Source organism: Nesoenas mayeri (assembly GCF_963082525.1).
Source record: "Nesoenas mayeri genome assembly, chromosome: 6".
NCBI lineage: Eukaryota > Metazoa > Chordata > Aves > Columbiformes > Columbidae > Nesoenas > Nesoenas mayeri.
In genome coordinates, this window is record NC_137545.1 from 40237453 (window position 1) to 40251232 (window position 13780).

At 40.5% G+C, this 13780-nt stretch overlaps 1 protein-coding gene across 1 annotated transcript in view; it reads right to left on the bottom strand.

Annotated features, from left to right (window-relative positions):
• GTDC1 (glycosyltransferase like domain containing 1) overlaps positions 1–13780 on the bottom strand; it is a gene marked incomplete at its 3' end in the record, with an annotated part of 158665 nt that overhangs the window by 75143 nt on the left and 69742 nt on the right. The window lies entirely within an intron of this gene.

The following is a 13780-nucleotide window of genomic DNA, read 5'->3' on the forward strand; positions in this document are numbered from 1 at the left end:
GAGATCATTTTCTCCTGCAGCCCATGGCCTCTTCCAGAAGGCAAACCCTAATTCCTAAGCACCAATTAGTTGCTATTAAACATGAAACAAAACAAATTAATCATTCACATCTCATTGAGGCATCCAGTACAAGAAGCTGAGAAACTGGAAAACAGTATCTATTTTCAGAAAGAAGAAAAGTGGTGAAGTTAATACCAATTCATTTACTTCGCTTATAAAAGTTGCGGACAAAGTTTTACGCATCAACACGACTCTTTTCTATTAACGTGAATGAAGAAACCACACGCAAGCATGTGATTGAGAAATTATGAATGTAGAAGGTAGCAAACATAAATAAAAAATGGGTAAGGGTGATTGAGGCCAAAATTAAGTCATTTTCCAAAGGTGCAGCAGCAGAGACTAGAGTGGGAATAGTTAGAGAGCAGGCAATAGAGAAATTAGCCCATTAAATTAATGGACTCCTAATTACCAGTGAAGGAGCCACTCAGAGACAGTTTCCAGCCGCGATCAAAGGAAGACAAGGTAGATTTTCTCGAAAAGATGCTCTGAACAGTTTCACGTTGCAAGACTATAGGCCTTGCTCAACATTAACTACACCACTTGCAGCAAAATAATGCCAATAATCTACATTATCCAGCAGATGCTTTTCAATTCGGTCATTTAAGACTCCGCGTATGTGGAACGAACATTCTTTCAACAACTACTAACAGTGAAGGTTCATCAAATCAGCCATTTATTTTCTCCTTCCCATGGTATCTGTTTCCAGAACCTGCCTTCTCCTCTCTTTATTAAGACTAGATTACCCGTAGTTCAGGCATCATTATTACTGCATTGGAATAATACGGGCACACCGCACTTTTCTAATGGTTGCCCACAGCTATGCACTATTATAGGAGGATGCGCTGTACGTCCCCCTTAGTCACCACGTTTGAGTATCTGTACTTACCTAACTGCTCTGTGGATAGTTTGATTTCCTAGATGAACAGGAATACCACTCTATGACAAGGTTAAAAGAGGGAAAAGTCAATAACAGAGCTTGGACCTCTGAAGACAATAAAGCGCTCAAGCCAGATTTCATATATACTGAGAAAGCATCTTCATCATTGCGAGGCATCCTCCCAATTAACATTTGCTTTTGAAATTTCAACTTAACAAATGCTTTCCAAACTCAATCCTTCTCAAGAAAAATCCATTTGTTTTCTTTATGGTAGGTCTTTTAAAAGGGAGTCATAACTGATGGATTACAACATGTTCCTACCTTTTCAATCTGAATTTCATAAGAATAAAATAAACCACAAATGAAAGTGCTTGTACCAGGCACGTTGAACCTTTCTTCTTCTATTAGCATATCAGTCTGCAATCATAACTAGATCAATAGCGAAGATATCTGCTTAAAAGAGCACCATGCTTTCTTTTGTCAGAAATTCATTACTTTTTATTAGGGTCATTGCTTGAAAACTTCAAAACACCATATGGACCTAATTGTGGTTTATTTTGGCAAAAAGGAAGACACTGTAGAACAATTGAGGCATTACATTCTACAATTCCATTACTTTCATCCCTCTCCGTTTTATTACTGTGTCATTAAAGGCAACTTGAGTGAGCGAAGAATTATAGTGTCATGTGTACGGGCTAGTAGATTAATAACAAAACACACTCAAGTTTAAAGGTATCTAACAGCTGTTTTCATTATTTTGTGTAAATACGCTTGAAGCATATCTATCTGATTAGTGGATAGAGTGCTCTTCTCTGTCACATGCCATGGGCACTGCTATGTGCAAGTAATCAAAGTGCTCAGAAAATGAGTTTACATTGTTCACTGCTGAAATACACAAATGTCAGAAAGTGTCTGCGCATCAAAGCGCCGGCAAATCATCTGCCGCAAACAAACAGACTCCAAAGCACATCGCAGCTTTAAACATTCCTCTGCAGCGCAATGACTGCACAGGACGTATTGCCAGCCCAAACGGAGGGACGCTCGCGGAATAATAAGTCACGAACGTATAGATGCGCCGGCAAGTTCTGGAAAGAGCTGAGCTGCTTTCAGTAACAAAGACATGCAGGTTTCATGTCATAAATACCTGGCAACTTTATGGATACCATATAAGTTTTTGATAGGAAGAAAAAAAAATACTATTGCCTTTTATAAATTCTTTAATTTTTGTTAGGGATTTTTTCTGATTAGGTTACCTGCCATATAATCCCTTCTTGCATTGGCAACAAAAGCAAGGTAGTATAGGCACGCAAAAAGGGTCAAATCACAGAATCCCAGAATGTCAGGGATTGGAAGGGCCCTGGAAAGCTCATCCAGTGCAATCCCCCCATGGAGCAGGAACACCCAGATGAGGTTACACAGGAAGGTGTCCAGGCGGGTTGGAATGTCTGCACAGAAGGAGACTCCACAACCTCCCTGGGCAGCCTGGGCCAGGCTCTGACACCCTCACTGAGAAGAAGTTCCTCCTCAAATTTCCGTGGAACCCCCTGTGTTCCAGTTTGTACCCATTACCCCTTGTCCTATCACTGGTTGTCACCAGAAGAGCCTGGCTCCATCCTCCTGACCCTCCCCCTTTCCATATTGATCCCCATGAATGAGTCCCCCCTCAGTGTCCTCTTGTCCAGCTCCAGAGCCCCAGCTCCCTCAGCCTTTCCTCACACGGGAGATGCTCCACTCCCTGCAGCATCTTGGTGGCTGCGCTGGACTCTCTGCAGCAGTTCCCTGTCCTGCTGGAACTGAGGGGCCACAACTGGACACAAGATTCCAGGTGTGGTCTCCCCAGGGCAGAGCAGAGGGGCAGGAGAACCTCTCTGACCTACTGACCACCCCCTTCTAACCCACCCCAGGTCCCATTGGCTTCCTGGCCACAAGGGCCCAGTGCTGGCTCATGGTCACCCTGCTGTCCCCAGGACCCCCAGGTCCCTTTCCCCTACGCTGCTCTCTAATAGGTCATTTTCCAGCTTACACTGGAACCTGGGATTGTTCCTGCCCAGATTCAAGACTCTACATTTGCCCTTGTTATATTTCATTAAATTTTTCCCCACCCAGCTCTCCAGCCTGTCCAGGTCTCTGATGGCAGCACAGCTTCCAGTGCCAGCCACTGCTCCCAGCTGGTGTCATCAGCAAACTTGCTGATAGTGCACTTTATTCTCTCGTCCAAACCATTGATGAATATATTCTTTTGTATCCATAGTCACATAACCCAAATCAGTAGTTCAAAATCAGATGTCTGATAACATAAGTGAACTCTGAAAAACAAAGGACCTGCAATGAAGTTTGATGAAGGACAGATAATATTTTAGTTGCTGAAAGGAATTACTGCATAAAAAATTCTTTCTGTGATTCATTTGCTTCTAGCGCAGACTGAGGCAATTTTAGTATTAAACTACTCTACACAAGGATGAAAATGAAAGAGCCATACAGACTCATCAAAATAAGAAAGATAAAATAAACTTGCCCTGACTCCAATGAGCTCAACACACGAATTTTATCCAAACGCTTCAGTGAGCAAAAGTAAACTGAGGCAAAATCGAGAAGGATGCTTACAAAGACACGATACGCCAACATTTTGCTTGAAGCGGGTTCTTGCTGAAGCACATCTCACCTAATATTGTATTTTCTCCAAGCGCTGCAGTTGTCAGCCCTTGGTGCCTCTTCTGTTTGTGTCGCCTTCTGAGGGATGCTCAGCCTACCACAAAACAACAAAGTCCAAGACCGATGCCTCGAGAACTTCAGATTGTCAAGGAAAGAGGAGAAGAGGGACCAAATGTGTTGGCCGTGATGTGGCTTTTTTTCCAAAAGCACTAAAAATATCCAGTATATACAGGCAAAAACATTCCCTTCATATTTTTCCCTTCCCACCATGGTAGTTATGAATCTCGCTAATGAAAATACCTTCTGATCCCAAACAGGGTGAGAGGGTGAACATAAGAGCAAGACTCGTCTTGTAGGACTCTGCTCGTTCATGCAACGCTTGATTAATGAAATAAAATATAAACGCTGTGCACAGTACACAGAACAGACTGGTCTTCCAGAAATACATGAATCTCCTTCATGGACCAGCTCAGGTCTCAAGACTGAAGCCAATACGTGACCATCTCATAGCTCATCTCTTCATTGCAGGGACATCACCATAGCAAACATCTGCCTGGCACTACTCCTATATTGTTTAGCCAACCATTCTATGAATTTATCGCATTCTTCTTATATTTCAATAGTGTTTTCAACAGCCATTTCAAAACTAAATGTCTCTCAGGGAAAAAAATATGAAAGCACCAAAACAACCAACCTTCCTACACACCCTTTTTTCATTTTCAGTCTGAGTCATTTAATAATGACCAATTTCTACCTACTGGATGTCATAAGGATTATCCCAGAACTTAAATAATTTCTCCTCTTTCATGGCAGTTATCCTCTGACTGTATTTATAAAGATTAACATATATCCCCTTCTCAACCTTTATTTTGCTAGGACAAGCGAACCATACTCCTTTAATCTGCTCTCATAATACAGATTCTCCTAATCATCCTAACAGCAATTCTCTGTACCTGTTTCACTGTTTAATCTTTCTTGAACATGGGTTACCAGAACAACATACAACTTTTCGGTGCTTTACACAGACACGACAATCTGTGTCTTTAAAAAATACCTTTTCTGTTGCATAGGAGTCACATAAGCTCTTTTGTATTTGGTTTGGTGCTGCTATTGCTTGGTGCATCTCCAGCAGCAAGTGGTCTACATATCTACACGTTCTTTACATTCTGTGTTTACCTGCATTGCCATAGAGACCGGTCCACCATTTAGCACACAAAAGTGACCAAGGAAGGCAAATCTGCTTGCTCCTCTATTTAACATTTATGAGAACCATCAGCTGGAGAGATAAAAATGCTTAGACTTTAAAGGAGAACATGGCTGTGAACATTTTGGGGGGTTTTGTTGAAAGGCAAAGTTGTGGAAATGAAGCCTCATAACCCCATCAAAGAGCATCCGTGATGAGTATTCTGACAGGGAGGATGGAACATGCCTAAAACCAAATTAATCCTGAAGAAGTGAAATCAGAGGCTCTTCAACTGGCGCAGAACCAGCACCAAGACACCTGTGGTTTCTGGACAGAAAGAGCTGACAAGGGAGGACAAGTGGAAAGATGAGGGCTCTGGCATGCTGGTGAGACATCGCGCACCGTTAGTCCCACAGCTAGCTGGGCATTAACAGAAATAGAGATAACCTGATCTGCTGATAAGTCCCAAGATTAAAAGCGGGGCAGGAAATACATCAGGTAGGCTAAAGATGGATGAAGTATTTAGTTTTCTGCAAGCCTGACCTGAGCGCCGCTTAGGGGCACATTGTTATGAGGAATCCACCCTCAAATTAATCACAGGTTAGCTGATTCACCTTAATATCAAATACATTTTTCCTGGCTATTGTTAGCGCCTACAGGACTGCCTGAAAAATAGACTGAACATAGTAATATCTTGATATACAATCTCCAAAACCTCTTTTGTCGAGAATACAGATTTTACATTACAAAAAATGTCTCATTGCTAAAAAAAAGGGCAACATGATCCAAAGATCTTTTCCTGTACGTACTTCAGGGAAAGAAACTGGGGAAGCGTTATTGGACTTGGATCTCCCATAGCTCTACAAAGGGCATCTCAACTACTCGGTGCTTTAAGCCCAAAACTCTGATGAACTCTCATTACTATTTAGACACGTATCTTTTCAATAGTAAAGCTGAACAGCCTCCTACCTTAAAAAGCACTTCTGGTACTCTTAGGTTGGGATTTTCATGTTTTTAAATGTATGCTATTTGAATTATTTAAAGGGAAGAAGAGGAGGATTATTTCATTGGGGAGTCACAACCAAGCAGGGGGAATGTCCAAAATATAAAATATTAAATATTCCTCGTTGAAAATGCAAAAGCAAAAAAATAGAAAGAACCTAAACAGATTCAAACACTCCTCGCACAACAAAGAAATTATCTGTGATTTGCCAAAATTAAAAATCATTTAACTTCATCCCATTTGGTTACGTATAAATAAAACATCTGCATCAAATTGTTCTTACACATTACATAAAGGTCATCTCCATAGGACTGGAGAGCTATGTTTCAAGTTTCCTCTTCAGACTTAAAACTGTGATTTTATGTATTCCATCATGTCATTTTGTTCTCTTATTCTTTATTCTCTGAAATTCCTATAGAACATCTTAGTATCTTCTCCACCAACACTCCCATCTAACGGCACCTCTGACTTCAACTTGAATGTGTTGTCTGCCATCCAGCGCACAACACTGCTCGAAGCAGATCCAACCCACTTAATGTTTTATTTCGCATTTAATAACAATTTGTAAGGTCATCCATTCCACCACGCTTTTAAAAGGCCTTGCTTTTTGGGTTTTGGTTGTTTGGGGTTTCTTCCCGCCCTCAAACTAATACTGCATTCAAGATGAAGCAGGTTTTTCCTTCTGAAGTTATGATCACTCCTCCACAACCAGTAACAGAAATTCCTTCGTTCTCTACAAACTATTCCTGAAAACATTTTGTAGTCTCAGTGAATAATCTCTAAAATCTCAGATATCCTTTCCCATTCTTTATCTTTTCTGTAATTTTTAGCACATCACCTTTTTTCCCCCCCCATTCTATTACAACAACAAATGCAATAAGGTTCTGTCACTGCTTCATGTAACAACTAAGAAATAATACGCTCAACACGACTGCTTCCCTCTGTTACATTTCTGTAAGCATGAAATCGCTTTAAAGTAAAACAACAAAAAAATCCACCTCCATTTCTATGTAATATTCATGAATTCTGTAAGAAAAAATATGGAAGTGTTCAAAAGTTGAAGGGCAGTATTTTGAAATGCAAAATTCAGCAGGGATGGCCTTGTCTATAAAAAATATCTTTCACACATGCAAAGGATTTAAGTCTGTACTTTCATACGGGTTGGAACTGAATTGGTCACAGCCACATCACTTGATACTCAGCATTGAAGCGGCACCTCTTTCCACCCTTGTTAACCTTGTACTCGCACCAAATGCCCTCAGCTCCCAACCACTGCAGTGAAAAGGAGGGTATTTAGCACTTTGTAGGATCCTACCATTAATCAATAGACTTTTGCCAATGTGAACAGAAGAAACATAAATAAATAAACACAGCAGCTTTAAGTCTGTCATGGCACTTTTAATCTATTAATTTAAACTTCACTGATTCATAATACAACAATTGGATGCAAACTCTGAAATTATTTCATGTTTGGATCATCCTGTAAGAGGGTGACATTCAGCCTGATCCCAGCCTGAAGGAGACAGACACTGTTGTGAAAAGAGAAAGAACAGATGGAGAACTGAGGTAGGAAGGTGGAGAAAGCCCAAAGCAGGGCTTGTGTTTATTAGGCTTTAAAAAAAGGTTTGTATTTATTATGTTTTTGTTGCTGTAGTGGTGGGTTGTGGTTTTTTTTCTTTTTTAAATCATACTGAATTGATAAAACCTTTTGATACTGTGAAAATTACAGTAAAAATATAAGATTGTTTCTATTTTAAGTATATCTGAATTACCGGATTACAGATAAGCTGTTCCCAGAAGAATTACAAGTGCCATCCATACCAGTTGCTGATGAAGGTGTCATTTCCACCTCCTCTCTTGTGACATCCCCCAACTTCAAATGCTCACATATATTACAGCAAGGTAGTCTATTCTCTTTACAAGTTGCAGAGAAATTATTATGCATGGAAGTGCATAATAATCCAGTCCAGTCGTGACTCCACCACTGACTTCCCACATGAATATGCACGAATCAATTAAACCTCTGAATGCATCAATCTCCTTCTCGAGTAGTAATGATAATAATAATAATAATAGCTGCCCATTGTATAGGGCACTGCATGTAATATTTTAATGCCTGCTAATGAAATGTGCCATTAATTATTAGAATGTGGTTTGTTTTTGAAAGCCAAGTACCAGCGTGTCTCGCCTTTGCATTCAAAGTGACACGACTTGAGCATTTCTAAAAAACCTGACTATGGGATGCAAGTATTACAACAAAACCCACTTAAAAAAACAAATGGTATTTAAATCGGCATCAGAAGTTTTAGGTCTTAGCTCTAGTGAAAGGAAATTTGCAGCTAAGGGGTTAATGAGATGAGCTGGGAGTGGTTCTAGGCTCCGTGCCACAGGTTTTGCCCTTTGTGGCTTCTCACATCCCAGACTTGGAAAATATGAGCTGTGATACTGAGAAAGGTAAGAAGCCAGCACAGCCCCATAGTGATAAATGAGTTTGCATCATCTGTCATTAGAACTTCCTGCCAACAGGGTCATTCCCTATTAAATTACCACTTGTCAATGTTTAAAATACTGATTGATAAATGACTGTGCCAAAACTGATAACACGACAGCTTTTATTTTCCAATATTCTTGGTTACCACATTCTGCTACTTCAAGATACAGATATAGTGCGGGGTTTTTTTTCAAGTATTTCAGTGAAAGACAATTTAATCTAATACAAAACTAACAGGTACTGTATAATGATTGGTCCTGATATACATTATATACTATTCTTCTTGCCAAAATAAACCTACTGGCGATTTAGCGATATGGGTAGATCCAAGTTTCACATTTCATCAAATGCTAGTAATCTGTTTTATCAATATAAACTGCATTTTAATGAAAAAATTCTTTTCTTCAGTACACTTCACTTTTAATGCCCCAGAGTATAATAATTCGTTCATGCTGTAGAACAAGAATGTTTTACAAGACCTTAACTCTCCAGAGAAATTTCTCTGTAAATACAAAATGCAAGTTTTATGGGAATGTGGTGTATGCAACGTGAGCAGTACCCAACATAATAAAGAAATAGGTTGCGCAGAGAATTCTGCTTAAGTATCCTTGTGAGCTATTGTGAGACTAAATGGTTATTTTGATAGCGTTTAGCACAATACCTATATGATAGATAAAAGAGAGTCAGTGAAACTATTTTTGTCCCTGAATAGATAAGAAGAAATTACTTTTTAGGAAGTTTTGCAAAATGAATACATCCCAGCAGACCGCTGAGCCAGGCTCTGCTCTAGGGGTGCACTCTCAGTCTGCTGCTGCTGGTGAGTCCTGAGGATGAATATTTTGGGGATAAAACTAGCGTGTTTTGCCTTGGAAGACCAGGTTGGGGTAACAGCTGCTCCCCTGCAATCCAGAGAATGCAAACTCTTGCATCATCCCCCAACCGCCCCGATGGTATGTGCGGAGGAAGAACCACGTAAGAAACCACCACGGATGCACAAGGTACCACTCATTCGACCACCAACCCCTTGTTGGAGATACAGCCACCTGCAGTGAGCACTTAACCCAGAGACACTGAAGGTAACCGACCTGCTCTCAAAGCCTCCAGAACTGAAAGACTCCGTTTTACGTCCCTTTTAAGCCAATGCTGCACTTTCCTCTCAATAGATGCCATGTCCCAGATCTTGAGAGCATCCCTCATGCCCCTTGCGTCGCTCTTCGCGTTGCCTACGCCGACCCTCAAAACCTGCTTGCGGCAGGTGGGGAGGAAAGACATTCAGGGGAGTAATTCCCATCACCCAGTTCTTCAGCAGCAAGCCCCAAGGTAGGAGCAGTCTATCGGCATTTGCTAATTATGCTAACGACCCATAAAGCGTGGTGGCAGGGAGGCTGTACCCACCAGAGAGAGCACGGCGCACCACCGAGATGCTCGAGCCACCAAAGGCAGGAGTTGGCCTCAGTACCGGAATCACTCTCATTAGCATAGTACTCCACCTAAGCGAATCTATGCTATTTCACTGGAAGGCTAATTAGCCAAAAAACTGCTCTTCTAAGTTATACTGCTTCCCATACGCAAGACAGTTCACTAGAGCTCACTTGGGTACCGCTGCAGAGCATCGCTCTGCGCAACGTAGACACATCCCCTGTGTCCAGCTATAGCTTTGGGCTCTCATGGATTCAAGTCTCTGCTCGCTTGTTGACATCTGTATTTCTCCAGCACAGCGAAGTGTTTGGATTACAGAGGAAGGGGGAGCCTCCTAGTTATCTTCAGAGGCCTGAAGTTCAGCCCTGTAAGTCTGGTTCAAGTGATGCTGCTCCACACCTGACTGTTACGTTTCTGTACAAAATACACTGTCAGTGTCTTTTAAACTCTTCTTTTTTAGCCAGGAACTCCCTCGACTGGCCCTTAAGTACTCTCTCCATTGGCAAATTCTGCCTGTCCTACACTATAACTGAAAAAGTATAAAACCAAATAGTTGCAAACGTCCTGTTAACTGCACTAAGTGATAAAAGCAAATGAAGAAAAAGTCTGAAATCTTTAATTCTACTTCAAAATGTGTGACGCAGATAGTACAAGATACTCACAAGCTCCACTTAAAAGAAGCTATTTTTATTTTCTTCTGTAATCCTCATCCTTTCATGTTTCTTTTATATTATTCCACCTTAGTCCAACGAGCATTTTGAGCTCTTAGGAATGTTACTTCATTCTTGCTTATAAAAACATCTTCCTTCTTTACCACACTGTGATGATAATAAAGATATACTGCAGTCAGAGGAATAGTAATCACAACCAAAATCTATGCTACAATTTTCACTGAAATGAATTCCAAAGAGTAGCTGATCTGACCCTGTTTTGCCAACCACCACAGTCTGGATGCAGATGGGTTGAGAGAACTCATACGAAGTATCAACCAAGAGCTTCCATAGGTGTTCCAGAGGGGTCTGCTGGCATATGGAGATGCGAGTACCAAAGGCACCATCAGTAGAAAGGGGATTTTCTTCCTGGGCCATAGTTTCCCAGTGCCAAAGTGGAAACAAATTCTATCAAAATAGACTCTATTGATTGTATGGGGGAAAAAATAAATAGGATTTTATTTACATTATGATAGAAAACATACTGAAACTAAGCCAATGACAATATAAGTGTGAATTACAATGTATTTAATTCACTGTGTTATAAAACCCCAGTCTGATACGCAGCACATATGGCACGTGAGATCAGCTACAGCTCTGTCTGCATCTCTCGCAATACCCATGCACTGTGAACTGACAGCCTTAACTTGGACGGGTTTATTTGTCTCCAAGCTTACGAGTACTCCAAAACGTATTTCTACTCAATATACTTCATCAGAATGTATCGCATGAAGTGGAGAATTCTGAGGCAGAAATTATAGGGGATGAGTATATACGAAGTAGCTGTGGAAGCAATATGGAAGCAAGTCATCGTCACGACCAGAAAACAGGGGGATTAGGTCAGTAAATTTCTTATTCTACTAAATCCTCAAATCCTTTCATCTCTTCTCATTGTCAGATAAGGACCACAGTCTGGTTGTTCGCTCTGGGAACACCAATACGTGCCCTTACAACAAATATTCCTTAAAAGGAAGGATCTTTATTAAAAAAGCATTGATAATTTCCTCTCGGAAGTAGAAAAGCAGTGATTAGGTTCCCATCTGAAATACTTAAACACACATTACGCATATGTATAATGCTACCTCTTTCACAGGTATTTCCTAAGGTATCCTTGATCATTTTACCTTCCCTCTTAAGCGATCATTTGCTGCGCTGTTCGTGCTGGTCTGTGTACCCATCATCTACAGTAATTACATTAAAAGGTGGATATGTGACAGGATTAACTCATACGACATTCCCTTTATTACGCTGGGTTAGACCACAGGTCAGGTATATTTTATTTTGCCCTCCAATCGCAATATTAATCTAAAATAATCTTTAAAAGATCCCCATCACATGTAAGGATGATTTCTTAGATCACCCTCTTCCAAATCCAAACCAAGATTATGTTTCAGACACAAACACACTTCGAGACGTTCACACGCAACAGAAAAGAGGTCAAAAAAAAAAGATCACCCTGGTTATTTTGCCTTTAGAATTTTTAAATATTTTCCCAACATCTCTGCAAAATTATGCATTTTAAAAAGACTGCAGGCACTGAAATGATTGTCAGTCATGCAAATAATCACTTACTTACACTGTATGAGTTTGGTTTGGATAAAGCAAATTACCATTTGAAAATAACTTGAAAAACACTCTGGGCTAAGAGCTTGCTTGATAAATTTGAGGTTGGTCACAATATTTCTTAACCTTTTTCTCCTCAGTCACTCTAGAAATGCAGGCAAAAATAAGAATTAAAAATACCAACAGCATTCCATTGCCACAGGTGCATTTAACATGACTTAAAACATGGTCTTGTAAAGAAATAGTCAATATTGTCTGGAGCTGAAGGTCAAAACCCAAAGAACTTCAGTTATGCAAAAGCAGTTCTTACACTTTTTTTCTGTGATGATATTGGGCTTTGTCTAAAAAGCAACCAAAAAAATCCAACACCAAAAACTAGAACTTACATCTAGAATTAGTTGTTGGATAAAATATGTATTAGAAAGAACAGAGCTGATACTAATCTGTGTTCGCAATCCCTCTGCTGAGGAAGTTGTACAGTCATACAGGTTTTTTATTAACATCTGAATTTTACCCACCGCTGCTGAAAACAGCTTTTTGATGCAATTTGAAGCACAACCACCTTGATGAAAATGTGAAAGGTGTCCTGCTTTGTAAAATGAGACAACACAAGAGCAGGACATTAAGAAGAGCACACAACGAGACGCGATCTTCCAGTTTGGGTAGAAGACTATTGATTTTACCCACCTTCTGCTTTGGATAAATGATCACAGCGCATAGGACTTGAGACTAATTTGTCAGGTCTTGTTTGACCCCATCTGCCAGGGCTGACAAATCCAGAAGAGTCAATTTAATACATGTGACGTGGTTATCGCGACATCTCCAAAACTAGACTCGGACCACATGGCTTCCTAAAGTGCATCAAAACCATCAGATCCCTTTAAAATGGCTCAAAATCAAAAATGCTGAGCATCCACAGCATTCCCTCAGTCCTGAAGAACACCGTCTTTATGAAGCCATGGTAGATCCTCCAATATGTTTACATACCGATATCCATTGGCTCCCCCGCCAAGCCTCAAAGGAACACTGGAGGATTTTAACCCACTTGCCAAAACCATAGAATTAAAGACTTCTTCAGACATTGATTTCTAAACAATTTGCATCAGTGCTCTAGAATATAAAGGTTTCCAAGATACTGAAATGCAAACCTGGCAGCGTGAATGTCAATAAAGTGCATGACCTGACCTCCTGTACTAATAATCTCTCTACTCGAACCTACCACAAATGTATATTTAGTCTTTGAAAGAACTATAAGTACAAGCTGGTCAGGGACAAAGATCTCAGGCGTGGCCAGAACTTATTATCAGATGAAAAGGCAGACTCTTGCAGAGTCACTATGGTGCCTTCCATCCTTATTTCAGAAAAATGTACCCAGCATCATGTTGTTTTTAAGACTATAATCAAATTGCAGAATCATCCTTTATTTAGTGCCAGTCCCATTGAAGCAAAAGTTCCTGTTCGGTGGGAGGAGAGTCCCTTATAACAGGAAAAACAATTGAGCCAGGTTTAATCAAAAGTGAAAAGGATCCAAGCGAATGTTCCCTTTGAGCCACATAACCCACCGCTAATTTCAAGACCGGCTCCGAAACGAGAGTAATAAAAAATGTCCTTCAGAGTAACCGAGGAAGAGTGAAGAGCAACTACAGCTGCAGCTAATGCCAACATCTGCAAGTCTGCTCCCTGCTTCGGGGATGCTTTTCACCTACCTGGGAAGCAATAAAAGAAGAGGTAGGGGAGGGAGGAGGGAATAAAATCCCACTGCAACACACCGAGGGAAATAGAGTTTCTTGACTACAGGCTTATCGCTTTTACCATTGTCTAG